General features: G+C 46.7%; 1 long non-coding RNA gene across 6 annotated transcripts in view; it reads right to left on the reverse strand.

Annotated features, from left to right (window-relative positions):
- Positions 1–27,068, reverse strand: part of LOC119621174 (uncharacterized) — a 65,555-nt gene that overhangs the window by 4,232 nt on the left and 34,255 nt on the right. For 4 of the 6 annotated variants that reach the window (XR_012092918.1, XR_012092914.1, XR_012092913.1 and 1 more), the window contains one exon: positions 12,287–26,448. This is a non-coding gene — a long non-coding RNA (uncharacterized lncRNA). Of the gene's footprint in view, positions 1–12,286; positions 26,449–27,068 lie in introns of those variants that run through there. The other 2 variants (XR_012092916.1, XR_012092917.1) reach the window with 2 other exon arrangements.

Consider the following 27,068-nt stretch of genomic DNA (forward strand, 5'->3'; position numbering starts at 1 on the left):
GGGAGGCCAAGGTTGTGGTGAGCCAAGATCACGCCATTACACTCCAGCCTGGGCAACAAGAGCAAAACTTTGTTTCAGAAAAAATAAAAATGTGTGTGTATACACACACACACACACACACACACACACACATATATATATATTTATTAGAGATGGAGTCTTGCTGTATTGGCCAGGCTGGTCTCAAACTCCTGGCCTCAAGCTATCCTCCTCCCTTGCTCTCCTAAAGTGTTGGGATTACAGGCATGAGCCACCATGCCCAGATAAAACTTTAAAAAAAAAAATTTATTTACCTTTAACATCACAACAGCCTTGAAGGGCTGCATGTGTTATCTCCATATTATCAAGTTGAGAAAACAAAAGTTCACAGAGGTTGAATAACTTGAAGCTAGTTCTATCAGACCGCAAAGCTAGGGCGCGCGCTTTCATCCTCACTTACGCAAAATCATAGCATCACTGGGGTTTCTTGCATACGTAACTCAATCAGAAACTGTACAAGCCAGCTCCTGCAAAGAATACCTTCTAAAGTTTTAACGCATAAGTTTTCTTCTCATCAGCTGGATTAAAAATAAACCTCTGATTTCCTGGGAGAGGACCTCGGCTGGCCTCGGATAGCCGGTCCCGCGGTCCCCGTCGGTGGGCCGCTCCACCCCACGTGGGGCTTTCTTTTGCTCCGGGACTGGTGGATACGGAGAGCCCTTTGTCCTGGGCAACGGGGTGTGGCCGGAAAGGCGGTCGCCCCCTCGCACGTCACGCAACGCACGTTCGTGGGGAACCCGGCGCTAAACCCTTCGTAGCCTACCTGCTTCTGGGTCGGAGTTTCGTACCTAGCAGAGCAGCTCCCTCGCTGTGATCTATACAAAGTCAGCCCTGAGGCCGGGCGCGGTGGCTCAAGCCTGTAATCCCAGCACTTTGGGAGGCCGAGACGGGCGGATCACGAGGTCAGGAGATCGAGACCATCCTGGCTAACACGGTGAAACCCCGTCTCTACTAAAAAATACAAAAAACTAGCCGGGCGAAGTGGCGGGCGCCTGTAGTCCCAGTTACTCGGGAGGCTGAGGCAGGAGAATGGCGTGAACCTGGGAGGCGGAGCTTGCAGTGAGCCGAGATCCAGCCACTGCACTCCAGCCTGGGCAACACAGCGAGACTCTGCCTGAAAAAAAAAAAAAAAAAAAAAAAAGAAGAAACACATTTTATGCCTTTACCCCCTATAAATTGCATCCTGTTTCTTTGGGGTTTGAATTACTTTTGTCAGATAAGTCAGGCTGGTGGGTGCTAATCTTCGTGACTGTGACTAAACATTGCTAATGTTACTAAGCTAATAGCAGCAGCAATATCAGACTGAGAGTGGGATGGCCTTTCATTTCCAGCCAGGCGATTAAAGTCTGTTTATAATTGCCTGGCAGAGAGACTGGCTGATTTCCAATTAGCAAACCAGACGAACAGTATTCATTTGAAATTTTTTTTTTGAATTTTTTTGTTTGTGTACAACCAACTTACTGTTTCCATAATTCAGTTTCTGATGAAACATAAATTTGGAGAATGATAATTTGCCTGGTAGTTTCTGACAGTTCCTCGACAAATCTTTGCACTGTTGTTATTTTATTTTACTTATTTAATTTTTTTGAGACAGATTCTCGTTCTTTCACCCAGGCTGAAATGCAATGGTATGATTTCTGCTCACTGCAACCTCTGCTCTGGGGTTCAAGTGATTCTCCTGCCTCAGCCTCCCGAGTAGCTGGGATTACAAGTGTGCACCACCACACCCAGCTAATTTTTGTATTTTTAGTAGAGATGGGGTTTCACCATGTTACCCAGGCTGGTCTCGAACTCCCCGGCTCAAGCAATTCTCTGGCCTCAGCCTCCCAAAGTGCTGGGATTACAGGCGTGAAACACCATGCCTGGCAGGAATAGATGTTTCTAAGAGCACGACCCAGAGGTTATTTGGCTTCCGTCTACAGTGTGTAGGTGGCTTCCTGGCTTCTAGAGCAGTTGGGGTCAGCAGTTTCTTTCTTTCTTTCTTTCTTTTTCTCTTTCTTTCTCTCTCTCTCCCTTTCTTTCTTTCTTTCTTTCTTTCTTTCTTTCTTTCTTTCTTTCTTTCTTTCTTTCTTTCTTTCTTTCTTTCTTTCTTTCTCTTTTTCTTTCTTTTCTTTCTTTCCTTTTCTCTCTCTCTCTCTCTCTCTCTCTCTCTCTCTCTCTCTCTCTCTCTCTTTCTTTCTTTCTTTCTTTCAAAAGAGTCTGGCTCTGTTGCTCATGCTGGAGTGCAGTGGTATGATTTGGGCTCACTGCAACCTCTGCCTCCCAGGTTCAAGCAATTATCCTACTTCAGCCTCCCAAGTAGCTGAGATTTCAGGAGCCTGCCACCACATCCGGCTAATTTTTGCATTTTTAGTGGAGACGGGGTTTCACCACGTTGGCCAGGCTGGTCTTGAACTCCTGACCTCAAGTGATCTGCCCGCCTCAGCCTCCCAAAGTGCCAGGATTACAGGCATGAGCCACTGTGCCCGGCCAGGGGTCACCAGTTTCAATTCTCCTGAACAGTTTGCCAGGTCTCAGGCACCTTTTCCGGCTCCGGTTGAGTCATTTGTCAGATGAATACATCACCAGAGCTCCCCCTCCGGCTGCGGAAATGAGAGCTCTAAATAAGAAAGTTGAGGTTCTGCCTGGAACGAGAATTCTCGTGAGAGAGAGGAAGGACATCGATGATGGCCAAAGCCTGTCAGTCTTCTTCCTTGCAGACTCCCAGGCCTGGTTTCTGCTGATCTGTGTATCTTGGCACATTGAAAGGGAACGCTGCCCTACAGGAGCCTTCAACACGGATCACCAAACTCATTGTGCCCATGGCAGAGCTATGGCTCTTGTTTGCAGAAAGGAGGGTACCAGCTTCAGGGCCATGTGGCTCCCAGTGGAGAAGCACACTCTATGATGTGCGTATCTAAAACAGGGATCATAATAGAACCTATTCATAAGGCTATGATGAAGGTTAAAGGGTACCACACAGCAATAGCATTTATCACAGTGCCTAGTACATGCTAGCCACTGAATAAGTGTTTGTTGAATGAAACTGCCCCATGAGATAGTTCTAGAAGGGGGACTACTTTGTTATTTTGCCAACGTGGGATAATGTTCTCGACTGAATGATATCAAATGCTGTCTTTGCATGAATTGTGATTGTCATATGGTATACCTCTTTTAGGTATGTCATATGATATACCTCATTTAGCTATGCCATATGATATACCTCTATGAGGGTGGTGAATTACAATGCTAGATTTTCTTTCTTTTAGATAGAGTCTTGCTCTGTCACCTGGCTGGAGTGCAGTGGCACGATCTTAGCTCACTGCTACCTCTGCCTCCTGGGTTCGACTGATTCTCCTACCTCGGCCTCCTGAGTAGCTGAGACTTGGGACCACAGGCACACACCACCATACACAGCTAAGTTTTGTTTTGTTTTGTTTTGTTTTGTTTTTTGAGACAGAGTCTCACTCTGTCGTCCAAGCTGGAGTGCAGTGGTGCAATCTCCACTCACTGCAACCTCCGCCTCCCAGATTCAAGTGATTCTCCTGCCTCAGCCTCCTGAGTAGCTGAGATTACAGATGCACACCACCACACATGGCTAATTTTTATTTTTAATGGAGACAGGGTTTTACCATGTTGATCAGGCTGGTCTTGAATTACTGATTTCATGATCCACCCACCTTGGCCTCCCAAAGTGCTGGGATTATAGGTGTGAGCCACTGCACCTGGCTGAATTTTTGTATTTTTATTAGAGATGGTGTTTCACCAGGTGGCCCAGGCTGATCTCAAACTTCTGAGCTCAAGCAATCCACCTGCCTTGGCCTCCCAAAGTCTTGGGATTACAGGCAGGAGCTGCTGTGCCTGGTGATAAATTTTATTATGTTGAGCCATCCTTGCATTCCTGAGATAAGCCCTACTTGATCACGATTGTTATGGTTTTAATTGTGTCCCCCAAAAAGATGTGTTGAAGGCCTACACCTAGGTGCCCATGAATGTAACCCTATTTGGAAATAGTCTTTGAAGATGTAGTGAAGATGAGGTGATTCGGGTGGGCCATAATCCAATGTGGCTGGTATCCTTATGAGAAGGGGAAAACACCATGTGAAGACAGATATTCACAAGGGAAAAACAACATGTAACAAGGGAGTCAGAGATTGAGATGTGGCAGCTGCAAAATGAAGAATGCCAAGGATTTCTAGTAAACCATGAGTAGCTAGCAAGAGGCAAGGAAGGATTCTCCCCAGTAGATTTCAGAGGGATCATGGCCCTGCTGGCATCTTGATTTCAGACTTCTAACCTTCGCAACCCTGAGATGATAGATAAATTTCCATTGTTTTAAGCCACCTAGTTTGTGGAACTTTATTAGATCAGCCTTAGGCAACTAACATAATGATACACTATTTTCTTATCCATTTGGATTCAGTTATCCAACATTTTATTTAGAATGTTCGCCTCTACATTTGGAAATGAAATGCATCTATAATTGTATTTATCTTATCTGGTTTTGGAGTCAAGATTACACTCATGTCATCTTGTGTTAGTCAGGGTTCTCCAGAGGGACAGAACGTATAGGATACTTGTATATATGAAGGGAGTTTATTAGGGACAATTGGCTCACATGATCACAAGGCGAAGTCCCATGACTTCTGCAAGCTGGGGAAGAAAGAAGCCACTAGGGGCTCAGTCAGAGGCCAAAAGCATCAAAAGCAGGAAAGCCAACAGTACAGACTTTGGTCTGTGGCTAAAGGCCCAAGAGTCCCTGGCAAACTACTGGTATATGTTTGAGGGTCCAAAGGCAAAAGAACCTGGAGTCTGACGTCCAAGGGCAGAAGGAATGGGAGGAAGCATGCAGATGGGAGCAAGACTAGAAGACTCAGCAAGCCAGTTTATCCCACCTTCCTCTGCCTGCTTTGTTCTAGCCATGATCATAGCCTATCAGATGGTGCCCACCCATACTGAGGGTGGGTCTTCCTCTCCCAGTCCACTGAGTCAAATGTCAATCTCCTTTGGCAACACCCTCATAGACACACCTAGAAGCAATTCTTTTTTTTTTTTTTTTTTTAGACGGAGTCTCGCTCTGTCGCCCAGGCTGGAGTGCAGTGGCGTGATACTGGCTCACTGCACGCTCTGCCTCCTGGGTTCACGCCATTCTCCTGCCTCAGCCTCCCGAGTAGCTGGGACTACAGGCGCCTGCCACCACACCCGGCTAATTTTTCATATTTTTAGTAGAGACGGGTTTTCACCATGTTAGCCAGGATGGTCTCGATCTCCTGACCTCGTGATCCACCCCCCTTGACTTCCCAAAGTGCTGGGATTACAGGCATGAGCCACCACGCCTGGCCAACCAGAAGCAATTCTTTACCAGCTACATAGGCATCCTTCAATCCGTTCAAGTTGACTCCTAACATTAACCATCAAACATCTGGACTGCTTTACTTTTTTTTTTTTTTTTTAAGAGTTGGGATCTTCCTCTGTTCGATCTTGGCTTACTGCAACCTCCGCCTCCTGAGTTCAAGCGATTCTCCTGTCTCAGCCTCCCGAGCATCTGGGACTACAGGCATGTGCCACCACACCTGGCTAATTGTTTGTATTTTTAGTAGAGACGGGGTTTCACCATGTTAGCCAGGAAGGTCTCCATCTCCTGACCTCGTGATCTGCCCACCTCTGCCTCTCAAAGTGCTGGGATTACAGGCGTGAGCCACCGTGCCTGGCTAATTTTTAAATTTTTTATAGAGACAAAGTCCTGCTCTGTTGGCCAGGTTGGTCTTGAAGTTCTGGTCTCAAGCAACTCAAACAATCCCCCTACCTCAGCCCCCCACCTGAAGTGTTGGGATTACAGGTGGCAGCCAATACGCCCAGAGGTACTGGCTTCTTATCTCTTTTTCTCCTCTCACCTTGCCCTCATCTCCTTCTAGGGTTCCCCCTGGGGGCCTGACTTCTCTTTCTATTCTTCTGGTTCCCCCTCCCTTGAAGCTTTTTGTCCCATAGACCCTAAAACAGAAGAGGAGGCTCATTTTCTTTCTTTCTTTCTTTCTTTTTTTTTTTTTTGAGACTGAGTCTGGCTCTGTCGCGTAGGCTGGAGTGCAGTGGCTGGATCTCAGCTCACTGCAAGCTCCGCCTCCCGGGTTTACGCCATTCTCCTGCCTCAGCCTCCCGAGTAGCTGGGACTACAGGCGCCTGCCACCTCGCCTGGCTAGTTTTTTTGTACTTTTTAGTAGAGACGGGGTTTCACCGTGTTCGCCAGGATGGTCTCGATCTCCTGACCTCGTGATCCGCCTGTCTCGGCCTCCCAAAGTGCTGGGAATACAGGCTTGAGCCACCCTGCCCAGCTTCATTTTCTAGCCTAAGCATTTGTCTTGGTCATCTTTACCAACAAAGAAAACTCCTTCCCTCAAAGGAATTCTCATTTTGCTGTTAAAATAATATACCTTATTGTATCTCTCCACCAATATTTGGGCCATTTGGACTTTTTTAAAATGAGGAAAGGGTAAATGGAGGGTGACCGAACCCATACAAAGGAATGAGAACTCTACAATGTTAATAAAAAGGCACACAACACGTTACAGATTCTATACAATGGGATTCATTCTTATATCAATTTCCTGTTCTTTCTACAAAGGAACTATTCATATTAAAAATTTCTTAGCTCCAGCTTAAATAATACTCTGCATTGTGGTTCAGGTTAGTGTTCTCGTCTTGAAAATCCCAATTTTAGCTCATTCCCTTTTCTGTACCATCCTCTCTCTCGCTCTCTCTTTTTTGTTTTGTTTTGTTTTTCGGTTTTTTTGAGAGGGAGTCTTGCTCTTGTTGCCCAGGCCAGAGTGCAATGGATCTCAGCTCACCGCAACCTCTGCCTCCTGAGTTCAAGCGATTCTCCTGTCTCAGCCTCCCAAGTAGCTGGGATTACGGCATGTGACACCACGCCCAGCTAATTTTGTATTTTTAGTACAGACAGGGGTTTCACCATGTTGGTCAGGCTGTTCTTGAACACCTGACTTCATGTGATCCGCCTGCCTCGGTCTCCCAAAGTGCTGGGATTACAGGTGCGAGCCACCACACCGGTCTCTTTTATGTTTGTAGAGAAGGGGTATTGCTCTGTGGCCCAGGCTAGAGTGCAGGAGCATGATCATAGTTCACAGCAACTTCCGACTCCTGGACTCAAATGATCCTCCCACCTTGGCCTCCCAAAGTGCTGGGATTACAGGCATGAGCCACTGCACCCAGCCATCATCCTCTTTTCTTATTCCTTAATTTCTCTGCTGTAGTTGCCTCCTTGTATCAAATTCTTTGTCCTATTCAAACTGAGTTATTTGTCTTCACCACAGCAAGCATGCAAAGTTGACTCTCAAATGCTCAGTCTTTGCCCCAGAATTAATAAGGAAGATTGTGTCACTCCATGATGCTCAGTGAAATGCAAGTAACACAAAATCCAGCTCAAGTTGGTTTAGGCAATACAAAGGATTTATTGGCACCTGTAACTGAAGAAGGGTCCAGACGTTGGATGAAGTTCATGTGCTGTTTCATCAGGAGTCTGACCCTGTTTCTGTTCAGTTTTCTGAGCTCTGCCCTCCTCTGAGTCAGCTCCATCCTAGGATGGTGGGAAGATCCCAAACCCCACATCACTTTAGAAGAAGCTGTTTCTTCATCCCTTGTTCTTGAGAGTGAGGAAATGTTTCATGAAAAGATGCTAAACAGGGCCGGGCGCGGTGGCTCACAGCTGTAATCCCAGCACTTTGGGAGGCTGAGGCTGGCGGATCACGAGGTCAGGAGTTCAAGACCAGCCTGACTAACGTGATGAAACCCCATCTCTACTAAAAATACAAAAACATTAGTCAGGTGTGGTGGCACACACCTGTAATCCCAGCTACTCAGGAGGTTGAGGCAGGAGAAATGCTTGAGCCCGGGAGGCAGAGGTTTCAGTGAGCCAAGATCGCGCCACTGCACTCTAGCCTGGACAACAGAGCAAGACTGCCTCAAAAAAAAAAAAAAAAAAAAAAATTAGCTGGGCATTGTGGTGGGCTCCTGCAATCCCAGCTACTTGGGAGTCTGAGGCAGGGAGAACTGCTTGAACCCGGGAGGCAGAGGTTGCAGTGAGCTGAGATCACACCACTTCACTCCATCACTCCAGTTTGGGCAACAGAGTGAGACTGTCTAAAAAAGAAAAAAAAAAAAAAAGTATGCTAAATAAACAGTCCAGGTGTGATGGCTTACACCTGTAATCTGTGTTTTGGGAGGTCAAGGTGGGAGGATCACTTGAGGCCAGGAGTTCAAGAGCAGCCTGGACTACACAGTGAGATCCTTCCTCTACAAAAAATAAAGATTAGCCAGGCATAGTAGCACATACCTGTAGTCCCAGCTACTCAGGAGGCTCACTTGACACTGTACTCCTGGGCAACATTGTGAGATCTTGCCTCTCAAAAAACTTAAAAATAGATAAATAGGACGGGCACGGTACTCACCCCTGTCATCCCGGCACTTTGGGAGGTCGAGGCGGGCAGATCACAAGGTCAGGAGATTGAGACCATCCTGGCCAACATGGAGAAACCTTGTCTTTACCAAAAATACAAAAAAAATTATCTGGGCGTGGTGGTGGGCGCCTGTAATCCCAGCTACTCGGTAGGCTGAGGCAGGAGAATCGCTTGAACCTGAGAGTTGGAGGTTATAGTGAGCTGAGATGGTGCCACCGCACTCCAGCCTGGGAGACAGAGCAAGACTCTGTCTCAAAAATAAATAAATAAATAAAATAAAAATAAAAATAAATAAATAGAAAAAAGAAAATTGCTAAGCAACATTCATCATTATAAAAATGCAAATTAAAACACGAGGAGGCCAGTTGCGGTGGCTCACACCTGGAATCCTAACACTTTGGGGGGCTGGAATAGGAGAATCCCTTGAGGCTGAGTGTTCGAGACCACCCTGAACAACATAGTGAGACTCTCGTGTCTATAAAAAAGTGAAAAATCTGACTGGGCAGGGTGGCTTACGTCTGTTATCCCAGCACTTTGGGAGGCCGGGGCAGGAGGATCACTTGAGGTCGGGAGTTCGAGACCAGCCTGACCAACATGGAGAAACCCTGTCTCTACTAAAAATACAAAATTAGCCAGGCATGGTGGCGCATGCCTGTAATCCCAGCTACTTGGGAGGCTGAGGCAGGAGAATCACTTGAACCCGGGAGGCGGAGGTTGCGGTGAGCCGAGATCTCGTCATTGCACTCCAGCCTGGGCAACAAGAGCTAAACTCCATCTCAAAAAAAAAAAAAAAAAAAAGTAAAAGAATTAGCCAGGTGCGGAGATGTGTGCCTCTAGTTCTAGCCACTCAGAAGGCTAAGGCTGAGGTGGGGGGATAGCTTTAGTCCAGAGTTTGAGGCTACTGTGAGCTATGATTGTGCCACTGTACTCCAGCCTGCGCAACAGAGTGAGACCCTGTCTTTAAAAAAAACAATGCATAATGAGATACCACTTCATATCCACTAGGATGACTAATACTCAAAAAGAGAATAATAAGTGGTGAGGATATGGAGAAACAGAAACACTCCCACGTTGCTGGTAGGAAAGCAAAATGAGGCCTGCCACTTTGGAAAGTGGTTAGAAAGTTTAATAAAAATGTAAACATAAATTCATCCGGCAATTTTATTCCTAGGTATTTCTGACTGAGAGAAATGAAAGCATATGTTTACATAAAGTAACATAAACTCACCTGCTGAGTAGCTGAGATTACTGGTGCGTGCCACCACACCCGGCTAATTTTTGTATTTTTAGTAGAGATGGGGTTTCATCGTGTTGGCCAGGCTGGTCTCGAACTCCTGACTTGAGGTGTGATCCACCTGCCTCAGTCTCACAAAGTGCTGGGATTACAGGTGTGAGCCAACTCAAGCAGTCTAAAATTCAACTATTTGAATTATATATATGGTGTATATATAGACATATACATAACATATAAAATAAAATTCAATTATGTATATATTTTAATTAAACAAATCTTTTTGTTCTGATGGAGTCTCACTATGATGCTTGGGCAGGTCTCGAACTCTTGAGCTCAGGATATCCTCCTGCCTCAGTCTTCCAAAGTGCTGGAAGGTGTGAGCCACCATGCCTAGCCAATGGTTGAATGGTGTGTGTGTGTGTGTGTGTGTGTGTGTGTGTGTGTATACATATATACATACACATATACATATTTTAAAGAGTGATCTTCATCAGAAATTCTGGATGAAAAAAAGGAAATAAAAGTTTTAAAAAGAAGAATAAGGAAACGTTTTCCAAAATGCCTCTGACAAATTACCTCTTGTGATTTATTGGCCCAAGGTGTGACAGGGGGACTGGCTTGCACTGACTGGCTTCGTCCTGGGTTCTAGAAGGGAGCAGCTGGTCATGGGAGCTGGGGCTATCACGAGTGCCCGTGAAGCATGTGGGCTGTGGGTAGGGACCATTACCTAATCAAAAATCAGGGGATTGCAAGAAGGTGGAAGTGGACACTAGGTAGACAACCACTAAGGTGTCAATGACACCCAAGACTGGCCACCTGATACAGACCCCTCCCCCTGCATTCTCCAGCCCGTTATCCACATCCTGTCCCCTACTTCTCTGCCCATTATGACAAAGGGAGGCAGAGTAGGGGTGGGAAGAGTCACTGCCTAAAACATGACTTTCCTGCAGGGTGACCAGCTGTACTGGGACTGAGTGGTTTTCTGGGACATGGGACCGAAGATGCTAAAACTGGGGAAGTTCCAGGTGAACTGGGAAGGGTTGGTCACCTGGTCACCTCACCAAATAGAAACAAAGAAGCACTCCTAATGAACTGTGAATCTTGTCATCAAGCACCAATGGCTGCCAACACCACAAAGAGACAATTGGTCATTGTGTGTCTGTGAGGAAAGCATGCTCAAAACTATTTTTGAAATATTTTTTGACAAAAAGATTGAACATAAATACAAACAAGCCTATAGATCCAACTACCAATTCATAGGAAATACAGAGACTGTGGGGTGTTTAAAATGGAAACTTGCTGGGTGTGGTGGCTCACGCCTGTAATCCCAGCAGTTTGGGAGCCCAGGGTGGGTGGATCACCTGAGGTCAGGAGTTTGAGACCAGCCTGGCCAACGTGGCGAAACCTCTTCTCTACTAAAAATATAAAAATTAGCCGGATGTGGTGGCAGGCGCCTGTAGTCCCAGCTACTTGGGAAGCTGAGGCAGGAGAATTGCTTGAACCTGGAAGGCGAAGTTTGCAGTGAGCCAAGATCTTGCCACTGCACTCCAGCCTGGACGACAGAACAAGACTCTGTCTCAGAAAAAAAAAATCCAAGGGGAAGTAGACAGGAGTAAAGGTAAGTTCAGCTTGGCCCTCCTTGGTTGATAATTTTTGAAGCCCAGTGATGGTAGATGCTACTCTCTTTACTTTTTGAGATGTTGACATGCTGCATAATGAAAACAATGAGGAGAGGCTCGGCATCTCTTTCTCTCTGTGTAACGCTGCGAACGGGTTTGCATGGTCCATTCCCTTCCTCCCCTAGCCCATGGGCTTCTCTGAGTCACAAGTGCACCAGCGTCTCAACAGAAATTAGAATGTCACAGATCAGGAAATTTTCCAAAATTTTGGGTGAAGAACAAAGTCAACTTTTCGTTTTGCCAAATTAAAATAAAACTTCTCATCTACTCTCAGCATAATTTCATGTAAATATCAAGAACATAATTTCAGAACTGAGCTGGGCTTTCAACCGCCTATGATTCGCTTCTGAACAAACTGACTTCAGTGTCTCTATTTCCTCAATTTGTCCTGAAACTGGCAACGTACACACCCCGGGGACAGGAAGGAAGGCTTTGAGGACTGACTGTTCCCACTTCGCACTTCCCTTCTTGATGATAACAGACGGACTTGGACGCTGCTGTCGTTATAAAATGCAGGGCTGAGAAATTATAAGCTGCTCAAGCAGTGCAGGTGTGGGTCCCCCTACATTGAGTACTTCGGGGTTCATGCCACTGCTGTGGCGTGAGCCACCGCGCCCGGCCATGCCTAGCTAATTTTTAAAATTTTTTGTAGAACTGAGCTCACTGCAACCTCCGCCTCCTGTATTCAAGAGATTCTCATGCCTCAGCCTCCTGAGTAGCTGATACAGGCATGCACCACCACACACAGCTAATTTTTTGTACTTTAGTAGAGGTTGGGTTTCATCATGTTGGTCAGTCTGGTCTCAAACTCCTGACCTCAAGTGATCCACCCGCCTCGGCCTCCCAGAGTGCTGGGATTATAGGCATGAGCCCCCTTGCCCAGCTGCTGCTTTTTTTTTTTTTTTCCACCTCCTGGGTTCAAGCGATTCTCCTGCCTCAGCCTCCCGAATAGCTGAGATTACAGGTGCCCATCACCATGTCCGGCTAATTTTTGTACTTTTAGTAGAGACAGGGTTTCATACTGTTGCCCAGGCTGATCTTGAACTCCTGGTCTCAAGTGATCCACCTGCCTTGGCCTCCCTAAGTGCTGGGATTACAGGTGTGAGGCACCAAGCCCAGGCTGAGTAGCTAGGACTGTGGGTGAACGTCCTCATGCCTAGCTAGCTTTTTTTTTTTTTTTTTTTGAGATGGAGTCTCACTCTGTTGCCCAGGCTGGAGTGCAGTGGCGCCATCTCGGCTCACTGCAAATTCCGCCCCTCAGGTTCATGCCATTCTCCTGCCTCAGCCTCCTGAGTAGCTGGGACTACAGGTGCCTGCCACCACACCGGCTAATTTTTGCATTTTCCTTGGCTCATGGCCCTACATCACTTTGACTTTGGTTCCCATTGTCACATTTACTTCTATGACTCTGAGACTACTTCCCCACTCTTTTCTTTTTTTTTTTTTTTTTTGAGACAAAGTATCACTCTTGTCCCCCAGGCTGGAGTGCAATGACTCGATCTCAGTTCACTGCAGCTCCGCCTCCCAGGTTCAAGTGATTCTCCTGCTTCAGCCTCCTGAGTAGCTGGAATTACAGGCGCCTGCCACCACGCCCAGCTAATTTTTGTATTTTTAGTAGAGACAGGGTTTCACTATGTTGGCCAGGCTAGTCTCAAACTCCTGACCTCAGGTGATCCACCTGCCTCTGCCTCCCAAAGTGCTGGGGTTGCAGGTGTGAACCACCATGCCCAGCCCTTCCCCACTCTTTTAAGAAGCCATTTGAATGGGCTTATTTCACTGGACACATCTGAATAACCCATGATCTTCTCATCTCAAAATCTCTCTCTCTCTCTTTTTGAGATAGGGTCTCGCTCTGTCATCCAGGCTGGAATGCAGTGGTGCAGTCATAGCTCCCTGCCAACTTCTGTGCTCAAGCCATCCTCCTGCCTGTCTCCCAAGCAGCTGGAACTACAGGCACATACCGCCATGCCTGGCTAATTTTTAAATTGTTTGTAGATACGGGCTCTCGCTATATTGCCCAGGGTGGTCTCAAATTCCTGGCCTCAAGCAATCCTCCTGCCTCAGTCTGTCTAAGTGCTGGGATTACAGGCTTGAGCCATGACACACGGCCTCAATATCTTTAGCTGAATCTCCAAACTCATCTGCAACATCCCTTTTGCCACATAAGGTCACATATTCGCAGGTTCTGGGGATCAGGAAGTGGATATTTTTAGGAGCTATTATTCTGCCTAACATTCCATGTGTCCACAGTTTTGGTTTATAACAATTTATCTGGGAGATAGCCAGAAAAATAAGTTCTATTTCCTGTCTTCAAATGTCATCATTCTGTTGGTAAGACAAAATATTTATACAGTCAACAGAAACACAGGCAGCACGGTCAGGGCTGCTGTGGGAGAGAGAGATAATAGATTGAGTTGATTTAGATGAGGATGAATGTGGGATCCTTTTCTTTCTCCCAGTATCTCCCCTCCACAGACCTACACCTTACTGCCTTGTAGGCTGGGCCCTGCCCACTGTGAACGCCGCCCCCAGGAACTGTGATGTGGATGTTGTACCCTGGAGGTGTGTAACAGCTTCTCTGCCTCATCCCCACACAGGACGGAGGGAGCTCTGGGGAAAGGTGAGACGGACTCTCCCACCAGATCAGCAGAGGCCTCCGCTTTCTGCTTTGACTGATGCTCTACTGAGGTAGGAGGTGGGACTCAACTCCAGGGGTGGGGCTCAGACACTGGACCCAGTTGAGGACTAGGCAGCTTTCCATCAGACATGCCCACCAGTGTGCCATGTCAGTTTACCATCGCCATGGCAACACTCCAGGACTTACTGCCCATTTCCTGGCAATGCCCTGAGGGCCCAAAAGTTACCACCCCTTCCCTAGAAATTCTGCATAAACCACTACTTAATCGGCATATTATTAATTAATTATTTGAGATGGAGTCTTGCTCTGTCATCAGGCTGGAGTTCAGTGGCACGAACTCGGCTCGCTGCAACCTCTGCCTCCTGGGTTCAAGCGATTCCCCTGCCTCAGCCTCCTGAGTAGCTGGGATTACAGGCGCGCGCCACCACGCCCTCCTAATTTTTTGTATTTTTTAGTAGAGACAGCATTTCACCGTGTTGGCCAGGATGGTCTTGATCTACTGACTTCGTGAATCCGCCTGCCTAGGCCTCCCAAAGTGCTGGGATTACAGGCGTGAGCCACTGCGCCCAGCTTTAACCTGCATGTTATTAAAAGTGGGTATATGGCCAGGCGCAGTGGCTCACACCTGTAATCCCAGCACTTTGGGAGACCGAGGGAGGTGGATCACCTGAAGTCAGGAGTTCAAGACCAGCCTGGCCAACATGGTGAAACCGCATCTCTTCTAAAAATACAAAAAATTAGCTGGGTGGTGCATGCCTGTAACCCCAGGTACTCGGGAGACTGAGGCAGGAAAATCGCTTGAACCCGGGAGGTAGAGGTTGCAGTGAGCTGAGATCACACCACTGCACTCCAGCTTGGGCAACAAGAGTGAAACTCTGTTTCCAAAAAAAAAAAAAAAAGAAAAAAGAAAGAAAGAAAAAGAAAAAGAAAAAGAAAAAAAGGGTGTAGCTGGGCACGGTGGCTCATGCCTGTAATCCCAGCAATTTGGAAGGCTGAGGCAAGCAGATCACCAGCCTGGCCAACCTGATGAAACCCCGTCTCTAACTCCATCTCTACTAAGAATACAAAAATTAGCTGGACATGGTAGTGGATGCCTGTAATCCCAGCTACTCGGGAGGCTGAGGCAGGAGAACTGCCTGAACCCAGGAGGTAGAGGTTACAGTGAACTGAGATCACGCCACTGCACTCCAGCCTGGGAAACAAAAAGTTAACCATATGACGCAGCAATTCCACTCCTAGGTAAATACCCAAGACCACTAAAAACACCTGTGCACTCAAAAGCTCGTGCACAAATGCCCATAGCAGTATTAATGTCGGTACTGTCATTACTCTCTGTTATAGCCAAAAAGTGCAGACATCCCAAATGTCCCTCAACTAATGAATGGATAAAGAAAATGTAGTCTACCCATACAATGAAATAGTATTTGGCCATATAAAGGAATGAAGTGGGCGCGGTGGCTCACACCTGTAATCCTAGCACTTTGGGAGGATTGCTTGAGGTCAGGAGTTCAAGACCAGCCTGGTCAACATGGTGAAACCCCATCTGTACTAAAAAAGTACAAAAATTAGCTGGGCGTGGTGGCAGGTGCCTGTGTCCCAGCTACTCGGGAGGCCGAGGCAGAAGAATCACTTGAACTCGGCAGGCAGAGGTTGCAGTGAGCTGAGATCATGCCCCTGAACTCTAGACTGGATGACAGAGCGAGACAGTCTAAAAAAAAAAAAAAGAAAAAAGGAATGAAGTGCATGCTATAATATGGATAGACCCTGAAAACATTATGCTGAGCAAAAGGAAGACAGACACAGAAGATGACACAGTGTATGATTCCATTTATAGGAAATGTACAAAATAGGCAAATCCAGAGACAAAAATGGATTTCTGGTTCCTAGGGGCTGGGAAGTGACTGGAAGGACATGGTGAGTGACTTTTTTTTTTTTTTTTTTTTTTAGACAGACTTGCTCTGTTGCCCAGGCTGGAGTGCCGTGGTGCAATCTCCGCTCACTGCAAGCTCCGCCTCCTGGGTTCATGCCATTCTCCTGCCTCAGTCTCCTTAGTAGCTGGGACTACAAGTGCCCGCCACCACACCTGGCTAAGTTTTTTTTTTTTTTTTTTTTTTTTGAGGCGGAGTCTTCACTCGGTCACCCAGGCTGGAGTGCAGTGGCACGATCTCGGCTCACTGCAAGCTCCGCCTCCCGGGTTCGCGCCATTCTCCTGCCTCAGCCTCCCGAGTAGCTGGGACTACAGGCGCCCGCCACCGCGCCCGGCTAATTTTTTTGTATTTTAGTAGAGACGGGGTTTCACCGTGTTAGCCAGGATGGTCTCGATCTCCTGACCTCATGATCCGCCCGCCTCGGCCTCCCAAAGTGCAGGGATTACAGGCGTGAGCCACCGCGCCCGGCCTGGCTAAGTTTTTTGTATTTTTTAGTAGAGACGGTGTTTCACCACATTAGCCAGGATGGTCTTGATCTCCTGACCTCATGATCCGCCTGCCTTGGCCTCCCAAAGTGCTGGGATTACAGGCATGAGCCACCACGCCTGGTCATTTTTTTTTTTTTTTGAGATGGAGTCTTGCTCTTGTTGCCCAGACTAGAGTGTAGTGGCACAATCTCAGCTCACTGCAACCTCTGCCTCCCAAGTTGAAGTGATTCTCCTGCCTCAGCCTCCTGAGTAGCTGGGACTATAGGTGTGCACCACCATGCCCAGCTAATTTTTCTAATTTTTGTAGATATGGGGTTTCACCAGGTTGGCCAGGCTGGTCTCAAACTCCTGACCTTGTGATCTGCCCACCTCATTCTCCCAAAGTGCTGGGATTACAGGAGTGAGCCACTGTGTTTGGCCTCCTCTCTCCCCCTCCACCTCCCCTCCCCTTCCCTCTCCTCCCCTTCCCTCTCTTTTTTTTCTTTTCTTTCTTGCAAGGGCTCACTCTTTCACCCAGACTGGAGTGCAGTGGTGAAACCATAGCTCACTGTAGCCTCCCTCAGACTCCTGGCCTCAACCAATCCTCTTGCCTCAACTTCCCAAGTAGCTGGGACTACAGGTATGCACCATCACACCTGGACAATTTTTTTTTTTTTTACTTTTGTAGAGATGCAAGTCTTGCTATGTTGCCCAGGCTGGTCTCAAACTCCTGGGCCCTAGTAATCCTCCCACCTCGGACTCTCAAACTGCTGGGATTACAGGTGTGAGTCACTGTACCTGGCCAATATAGGATTTCTTTGGGGAATGATGAAAATATTCTAAAATTGATTGTGGTGAGATGCTGCAACTCTGGATATACTAAAAACCATGGAATTGTTCACTTTAAAGGGTGAATTTTATAGCATGTAAATTACATCTCAACAAAGTTGTTTTTACAGAAAGGACGAAATAGACAAGTAAATTTTGAGGCTGTTGTATTTGTCACACAGCTCTCACGCACTAAGTAATCCTTACTGAAACTCACATCATAATGGAAGTCTCACAAAACTCTGCTATTCCCACAGGTCCAGGACAGACCAGTTGGAGGCTGAGGACTCATTCTAGTCATGTCCAGACCCAGAGTCTGTTGCCTGGGGGCTGTGGGCTTGGCAGAGCCTATTTTGATGTGGTGGTATCAAGTCTCTCTTCTGGATACCTCAATTAGTTGCTTGCAGCCTGTCTTTGTTGCTGTTTGCAGTGGTGTTTTACTACCTTGTTGAGAGATCTGCAAAGTTCATGCTTTCGCTGAGCAATCTGAACAGTATGTAATCTGGTGGATTTCCTGTACTTGGTTGCAGTTAGAAAGAGTCCTCCCCTCTTCCTACTACAATTTCTCCTGGACTCTGGAAGGCTGGAGGCAAGGGATACGCCTTCCCCTTCCTCCTCCCTGCCTCTTTACTATCCATTCATCTGTTAGACCTTAAACAGTGCTTAACACTAACAACATTCTCTCCAGAGGCCAAATGAAATTTATGACTGATGCAGGGCAGGTGAGCCCCAAAGTGGGGCTTAGCCCATGAGGGTTCTTAGCTTTGCCCAGGAAAGAACTGAAGGGCAAGCTGGAGGTAAAATAGAACAGCTTTATTAAAGCAGTGGTGTTACAACTCCTTAGGTGTTATAGCTCTGTGACTGCTCCTGCAGAATCGGGCTACCCTGTAAGCTGAGAGTAGCCACTCAGGCAGTTTTGCAGTCACATTTATACCCACTCTTTTTTTTTTGACATGGAATCTCACTCTGCTGCCCAGGCTGGAGTACAGTGGCGTGATCTTGGCTCACTGCAACCTCTGCCTCCCAGGTTCAAGTGATTCTCCTGCCTCAGTCTCCTGAGTAGCTGGGATTATAGGTGTGTATCACCATATCTGACTAATTTTTGTATTTTTACTAGAGACGGGGTTTCATCATGTTGAGCAGGCTGGTCTCAAACTCCCAACCTCAGGTGATCCACCTGCCTCAGCCTCCCAAAGTGCTGGGATTACGGGTGTGAGCCACCGCCCCCAGCTTGAGCATCTTTTATTTAAAAATTAAAAAAACGCCAGGCACAGCGGCTCATGCCTGTAATCCCAGCACTTTGGGAGGCTGAGGCAGGCGGATCGCCTGAGGTCAGGAGTTTGAGACCAGCCTGACCAACACAGAGAAACCCTGTCTCTACTAAAAATACAAAATTAGCCGGGCGTGGTGGTGCATGCCTGAAATCCCAGCTACTCAGGAGGCTGAGGCAGGAGGATCACTTGAACCCGGGAGGCAGAGGTTGTGGTGAGCTGAGATCTCGCCATTGCACTCCAGCCTGGGTGATAAGAATGAAACTCCGTCTCAAACAAACAAACAAACAAACAAACAAACAGAAACTGAGCATTTTTGAGGGTGCTTTCTGGCTATTTGTACCTCTTCCTTAGAGAAATGTCTTTTCAGACTTTTGGCCCATTTAAAAATCAGGTACATTTAATCTTTTAAAAAACTATTATATTTTTTAGAGAGGGGTGTCTTGTTATATTGTCTGGGGTGGGCCGGAACTCCGGGGGTCAAGCAGTCCTCCTGCCTCAGCCTCCTGAGTAGTTGGCATTACAGGCACATGACACCACACCCAGCCAAGTACGTTTAACTTTGAATGATCTCCTCAACAATAATACACTGGAGTCACTCTCTGTACGTTTGTTTTCCTCAGACATCTCAGTGATGAACAGAGCCACTATGGAGTAATGCTGCACAGTGGGCATTCTGAAGTCAGATGGACTGGATTTGAATCCCAGCTTAGCTACTTATTAATATGTGATCTTCGTCATTCTCTCTGGACCTTGGTTTTACCCAGCTACACAATGCAGATGGAAATATTAGCTACTTCAGGCCAGCTGCAGTGGCTCACACCTATAATCCCAGCACTTTGGGAGGTCAAGGCAGGTGGATTGCTTGAGGCCAGGAGTTCCAGACCAGCCTGGCTAACATGGCAAAACCCTAGCTCCACCAAAAAGACAAAAATTAGCCAGATGTGGTGGCACATGCCTGTAGTCCCAGCTATGCTGGGAGGCTGAGACACGAATATTGCTTGAACCTGGAAGGTGGAGGTTGCAGTGAGCTGAGATTGCGCCACTGAACTCCAGCCTGGGTGTCAGAGTGAGAATTTCTTTAAAAAAAAAAAAGAAAAGAAAAAAAGAAGAGTTGCCAGGTGTGGTGGCTTACACCTGTAATCCCAGTACTTTGGGAGGCTGAGGTGGGCGGATTGCCTGAGGTCGGAAGTTTGAGACCAGCCTGGGCAACATGGTGAAATCCTGTCTCTACTAAACACACAAAATTAGCTGGGTGTGGTGGCGGGTGCCTGTAATCCCAGCTACTCAGGAGGCTGAGACACGAGAATTGCGTGAACCCGGGAGGAGGAGGTTACAGTGCGCCAAAATCGTGCCATTGCACTCCGGGCGACAAGAGCGAAACTTGTCTCAAAAAGAAAAGAAAAGAAAAGAAAAGAAAAGAAAAGAAAAGAAACATTAGCTACCTTAGAGGTTTGTTGTGAGCATTGAAAAAGGCAGTGATTTGTTGGATGTGGTGGCTCATGTCGGTAATCGTACCACTTTGGGAGGCTGAGGTGGGTGGATTGCTTGAGGCCAGGATTTGGAGAACAGCCTGGGCAACATAGCAAGACACTGTCTCTACAGAAAATTTGAAAATTAGCTGAGTGTGGTGCCTGCCGCATGCCTGTAATCCCAGCTTGTTGTTGGGGAGGGGGCTGAGATGGGAGGATTGCTTGAGCCCAGGAAGTCAAGGCTGCTGTGAGCCATGATGCTGTGATCAGGCCACTGCACTTCAGCCTGGGCAACAGAGTAAGACCCTGTCTCAAAAAAAGAAAAAGAGAGAGAAAGGAAGGAAGGAAAAAAGACAGTGATTGTCAAAGGCTTTGGTAAGGGCTCAGTAAATGTCAGCCACATTAGTAATGACATCAACACTTGCTAAGCCTTTTCTGTTTTACTACTGTGCACGTCAGTGACGTCATGCAATCAACTCGGCAACCTTGCAAAATAGGTATCATCATCTCCACTTACAAACAAGAAACTGAGGCTTAGCAAGGTGAAGTCGTGTGACCAGAGCTACATAGCTGGTAGGTGGCAAAGCAGATTCCCACCCAGGCTCCTGTGACTCCAGGGTCCTCCTCAGATGTTAGCCTCAGTCAAGTTTTTAGCCCAAATCTTCGTCTCCTCTTGCCAGGATTTCTGCTATTCAAATGCAGTCACGGGAATCAGAAAATAACCCAGATAAATACATCGGCAGCAGCTTATTCAGGCAGAGAAAACATACGGCGGCCCCGAGAATGCAGCTCATCTTGCTTTGGGCTTACTTTTGAGTGAAAGGTTCTTTTAGCCAAGCCCTGGCCAGTCTCCTCATTCAGCCCAGACTCTCAGAGCCTTATGGAGCTGGCTGGACAGCAGTGGAAGGAAAGGGCAGCCTTGCTCCCTCTTCTTTAACATCGTTTAGGATTTCCATGTAGTTCCCCAGAGCGACATTGGGTGTCATCTTTGAGTTACCTGAAGCCAGTTTCCCCCAGAGGTTGATGAGTGTGTCCTTTTCCCAGAGTTTCTGGTTGTCTAAGATCTATCTGCTTTGGAGATACAGTGTATTCATTGCCAATACTTGTGCCCCCGACTTCACAGGAATATCTCCTTCTCATTTGTCCTGAAAGAAGAGTGTTCTCTGCAACCACATAAGCCTTGAATTTGTTTTTTAATTAATTTTTTTTTTTTTTTTTTTTTTTGAGATGGAATCTCTCTCTGTCACCCAGGCTGGAGTGCAGTGGCACGATCTTGGCTCATTGCAACCTCCACCTCCTGGGTTCAAGCGATTCTCCTGCCTCAACCTACTGAGTAGCTGGGATTACAGGTGCCCGCCACTACCCCTGGCTAATTTTTGTATCTTTAGTAGTAGTGATGGGGTTTCGTCCTGTTGGCTGGGCTTGTCTTGAACTCTTGACCTCAGGTGATCTGCCCACCTCAGCCTCCCAAGGTGCTGGGATTACAGGCATGAGCCACTGTGCCCAGCCTAATTAATTTTTTTTTCTAAGAGATAGGGTATCACTATGTTGTCCAGGCTGGTCTCGAACTCTTGGGCTCAAAGCAATCCTCTTGCTGCAGCCTCCAAAAATGCTGAGATTATAGGCCTGAGCCACCATGCCCACTAAGCCTTGAATTTCAAGATGGGCTTCATGCCTGACGACTTTGCAAATGACTTCTCTTCTGTGGAAAGGAGGATGCTAACATAAGGACGAGAGAGAGTTTATGCAAAGTCCCTACCAACTCAGAGCCCTTTTCTCCCCATGTTCTTTGCACTCTGCCCACACATCAGTTTCCAAGCCTGGCTGTGAGTTACAGTGAACAACTCAGGGGCCAGGACTCTTCGATCGCTCCCTCCTTCCTCTCATCCTCCATCCCTTCCTTCTTCCTTCCGCCCCATAAATATTTACCAAGTAGATATTACGTGTCAGACACTGGGAACATAACAGAGAACGAAACAAAAGTTCTCTTTCTTTGTAGAATTTACAGTGAAACTTCTTATTTCTCTGTATGTTCTCAGCAGCATCTAAGCTGAGAACATACAGAGAAACAAGACATTGGATGGCTTGGCTAACCCTCTTCCTTTCTAGTTTTTCCTATTCATATACTAACATACATACATGATTTTTTTTGTATGTAAAATATGTTTTATTGTTCTTTAAAAAGATTCAGGATTTGGTTTTAAATCAGACTGCACACCTTTCAAATCAATTTGACATCTCTCTCACTGTGTCAAACTGGCTTCAGTTAGCAATACCTCATTAAAACTAAAAGAAAAAAATGCTTTAATTTTAAGGAAGAAAATTCAGTTTTGAGAACACTAACATTAGTCTGTAATTCAAAACAAAGTGAGGGCTAATGTTTCATGGTTCTTTATACATCCTTCTCCTCAACACAGAACCAGGAAAGTAGCAGGCACTGGCACTGATACAGACGGACACTGTACGCACACACACCCAGCCCCCAAACAACAAAATTCAGAGTATGTCAAAGGCAAAAGGTTTGTTATGGTATTGATCGAAACCCCCGGAGTCCCTCGGGCATCTCATGCCTGTAATCCCAGCACTTTGGGAGGCCGAGGTGGGCGGATGAGGAGGTCAGGAGATCAAGACCATCCTGGCTAATGAGATCAGGAGATCAAGACCATCCTGGCTAACTAGGTCAGGAGATCAAGACCATCCTGGCTAATGAGGTCAGGAGATCAAGACCATCCTGGCTAACTAGGTCAGGAGATCAAGACCATCCTGGCTAATGAGGTCAGGAGATCAAGACCATCCTGGCTAACTAGGTCAGGAGATCAAGACCATCCTGGCTAATGAGGTCAGGAGATCAAGACCATCCTGGCTAACTAGGTCAGGAGATCAAGACCATCCTGGCTAATGAGGTCAGGAGATCAAGACCATCCTGGCTAACTAGGTCAGGAGATCAAGACCATCCTGGCTAATGAGGTCAGGAGATCAAGACCGTCCTGGCTAACAAGGTGAAACCCCATCTCTACTAAAAAATACAAAGAAAAAAATTAGCGTGGCTCACACCTGTAATCCCAGCACTTTGGGAGGCTGAGGCGGGCAGATCACAAGGTCAGGAGATCACGACCACGGTGAAACCCCGTCTCTACTAAAAAAAAATACAAAAAATTAGCCAGGCGCGGTGGCGGGCACCTGTAGTCCCAGCTACTTGGGAGGCTGAGGCAGGAGAATGGCAGGAAACCTGGAGGCGGAGCTTGCAGTGAGCTGAGATCGCGCCACTGCACTCCAGCCAGTGGGACGGAGCGAGACTCCGTCTCAAAAAAAAAAAGAAAAAAAAAGAAAAAAATTAGCTGGGTGTGGTGGTGTGTGCCTGTAGTCCCAGGTACTCGGGAGGCTGAGGCAGGAGAATGGCATGAACCGGGGAGGCAGAGCTTGCAGTAAGCCGAGATCAAGCCATTGCACTCCAGCCTGGACGACAGAGCAAGACTCATCTGGGGAAAAAAAAAAAAAAAAAAAGCAAGAAACCCTTGGAGTCAACAGTCTATCTCAGCAGGTACGCTGTTTTGATCTTGAATCTATATGAAAGAATCTATTGTCATGTACATGATATTTACATTTCAAATGGAAATAGGACCCATCTTAATAATATTCGATGACTAACCCCTACACCTGAAACTTAATAGGGTACTATGGCCGGCCTGCCTTCCTGCCTGCCTGCCTTCCTTCCTTCCTTCCTTCCTTCCTTCCTTCCTTCCTTCCTTCCTTCCTTCCTCCCTCCCTCCCTTCCTTCCTTCCTTCCTTCCTCTCTCTCTTTCTTGTCTCTCTCTCTCTCTCTGCCTTCCTTCCTTCCTTCCTTTTTTTTTTGAGATGGAGTCTCGCTCTGTCACCCAGGCTGGAATGCAGTGGTGCAATCTCGGCTCACTGCAACTTCTGCCTCCTGGGTTCAAGCGATTCTCCTGCCTCAGCCTCCCGAGTAGCTGAGACTACAGGCACATGCCACCATGCCTGGCTAACTTTTTGTATCTTTAGTAGGGATGGGGTTTCACCGTGTTAGCCAGGATGGTCTCGACCTCCTGACTTCATGATTCACCTGCCTCGGCGTCTCAAAGTGCTAGGATTACAGGCGTGAGCCACCGTGCCTGGTGTGAGATGCAAACATTTTTCTTAGTTTATTTTTTGCTTTCATATCATCCTCTGTTTTATTTACTTATTTATTTACTTTAATTTTCTTTTTTTTTTTTTTGAGACGGAGTCTCTTGCTCTGTGGTCTGGGCTGGAATGCAGTGGCGCAATTCTCCTGCCTCAGCCTCCGGAATAGCTGGGATTACAGGTGCACGCTAACATGCCTGGCCAGTTTTTGTATTTTTAGTAGAGACGGGGTTTCACCAAGTTGGCCAGGCTAGTCTCTACCTCCTGACCTCAAGTGATTTGCCCATCTCGGCCTCCCAAAGTCCTGGGACTACAGGCATAAGCCACCGCGCCCAGCCTCATATCATCTTTTTTTTGTCAACAGTGCTTAGCATTCTATTGATCAGGCATACTATAATTTTTAAGCAGTCTTTTATTAATAGGCATTTTGGTTATTTCCAATTTTTTTGCAATTAAAAACCACCCAGCTCTTTCTAGTAATCTGCTTTGCATCTCTTTCATGCGAAATTCCTAAAAGTGGAATTGCTTCATTAAAGAATATTAATTTTAGGCCAGGCGTGGTGGCTAATGTCTGTAATCCCAACACTTTGGAAGACTGAGGTGGGAGGATCACTTGAGACCAGAAGTTCGAGACCAGCCTGGGCAACATAGCGAGACTCCATCTCTGGAAAAAAAAAAAAAATTAGCCAGTTGTGGTTGCATGCCTATAATCCCAGCTTCTGGGGAGGCTGAGGCAGAAGAATCACTTGAACCTAGGAGTTTAAGGTTACAGTGAGTTATGATTGCACCACTGCACTCCAGCCTGGGTGACAAGGTAAGACTCTGTCCCTAAAAAAAAAAAAAAGAAGAAAGAAAAAAAAAGAATATTAACTTTAAAAAGACTCTTTTAGGTATAATTGAGAAATAAAAATTTGTTTTAAAAAGAAAAAAGACTCAATACATATTGAGTATTGGATATTATATTTAAAATAACTTTTTGCTATTTAAAAACAACAAACTTTTATTGATTAAAAAAAAAACCCTCACATACCCATCATCCATCAAGTCAGGCTGACCTGGTCTAATCTATACACGTAACTATATCTGCCTCTCTTGTATTATTTTGAAGTAATTCATTTCAGCCATAAAGATTTCAGAATTTAGGCTGGGCGTGGTGGCTCACACCTATAATCCCAGCATTGTGGATTGAGGCCAGGAGTCCGAGACCAGCCTGGCCAACATGGTGAAACTCCATCTCTACTAAAAATACAAAAATGAGCCAGCTGTGGCTGCACATGTCTGTAATTCAAGCTACTCTGGAGGCTGAGGCATGAGAATCACTTGAACCTGGGAGGCGGAGTTTGCAGTGAACCAAGATGGTACCATTGTACTCTAGCCTAGGTGACCGAGTGAAACTCTGTCTCAAAAAAAAAAAAAAAAAAAATTTGAGATTTAGAGAGACACTTTATCTTTGGATAAGAAATTTGCCATTCCAGCTGGACATGGTGGCTCACGCCTGTAATCCCAGCACTTTGGGAGGCTGAGGCAGGTGGATCATGAGGTCAGAAGATCGAGACCATCCTGGCCAACATGGTGAAATTCTGTCTCTACTAAAAATACACACACACACAAAAAATAGCCAGGTGTGGTGGCACACCCCTGTATTCCCAGCTAGCTACTTGGGAGGCTGGGGCAGGAGAATTGCTTGAACCCAAGAGGCGGAGGTTGCAGTGAGCCAAGATTGTACCACTGGACTCCAGCCTGGGTGACAGAGAGAGATTCTGTCTCAAAAAAAAAAAAAAAAAAAAAAAAAAAAGAAAGAAAAAAAAAGAAAAAAGAAATTTGCCATTCCTCCTCCCAGTTCTTTCAGATAGTGGAAACGGAAATTTACCCAATGATGCTGCTTGGGAAGGCTTCCACTGGGAGGATGCTTGGAGGAAAACGTTTAATCCCACTCCACGTATCCCCTCTGGAACCTGGCTCTCATTTTGAAAACAGGAAAAAACCGATCACCCACTTAGATGACTCAGCCAGCCCCAGGCCTCCTCTGGTCCACTGCAGAGTCCCTGCAGACCCAAATGCTTTGCCTCAGCCACACTTTTTCACTTATTTTTGATTCATTTCAAAGGCAGGCAGGAAATTGCTGCCAGTCATTAATCATGCATGAATCTTTCCTCTGCCCCTCTTCCATGAAGAGGACCCATGTTGATGGGCACCTCCCTCTTGTGTTCTTACCTTGATGGGCTCTGACAGCAGGTGGTAGGTGTCTCTCTCTATTTCACAGCACAGGTCACCAAGACTCAGGGAGGGAAAGTGAATTGCTCAAGCCCTGTAAGTGGGAGAACCAAGCCTTGAACCCGGCTCTGTGGGCTCTTAGTGGAAAGCCCATAGGGTGGGTTCAAGGCCTAGTTCCCACATTGCACTCAAAAATGAACACTCTCTGGGGTCCTGCTCTCAGTAGCCGTCTGGATGAGAAATGATCTTTTGTAGGGCGCAGTGGCTCACACCTGTAATCCCAGTACTTTGGGAGGCTGAGGCGGGCAGATCACCTGAGGTCAGGAGTTTGACACCAGCCTGGCCAATGTGGTGAAATCCTGTCTCTATTAAAAATACAAAAATTAGCCGGACGTGGTGGCAGGCACCTGTAGTCCCAGCTACTTGGGAGGCTGAGGCAGGATAATTGCTTGAACCCAGGAGGTGAAGGTTGCATTGAGCTGAGATTGTACCACTGCACTCCAGCCTGGGCAACAGAGTGAGACTCTGTCTGATGAGAAGAGAAAAGAGAAGAGAAGAGAAGAGAAGAGAAGAGAAGAGAAGAGAAGAGAAGAGAAGAGAAGAGAAGAGAAGAGAAGAGATTTCCTGCAGAATGCCCAGGAGGGACACTGACTAAGAACCGGATGCTCATGCTGGCATTGGAACCAGGCTTCTCCAGGTTCCCTCCTGAAACCT

This window comes from Chlorocebus sabaeus, chromosome 5, assembly GCF_047675955.1.
Source record: "Chlorocebus sabaeus isolate Y175 chromosome 5, mChlSab1.0.hap1, whole genome shotgun sequence".
Lineage (NCBI taxonomy): Eukaryota > Metazoa > Chordata > Mammalia > Primates > Cercopithecidae > Chlorocebus > Chlorocebus sabaeus.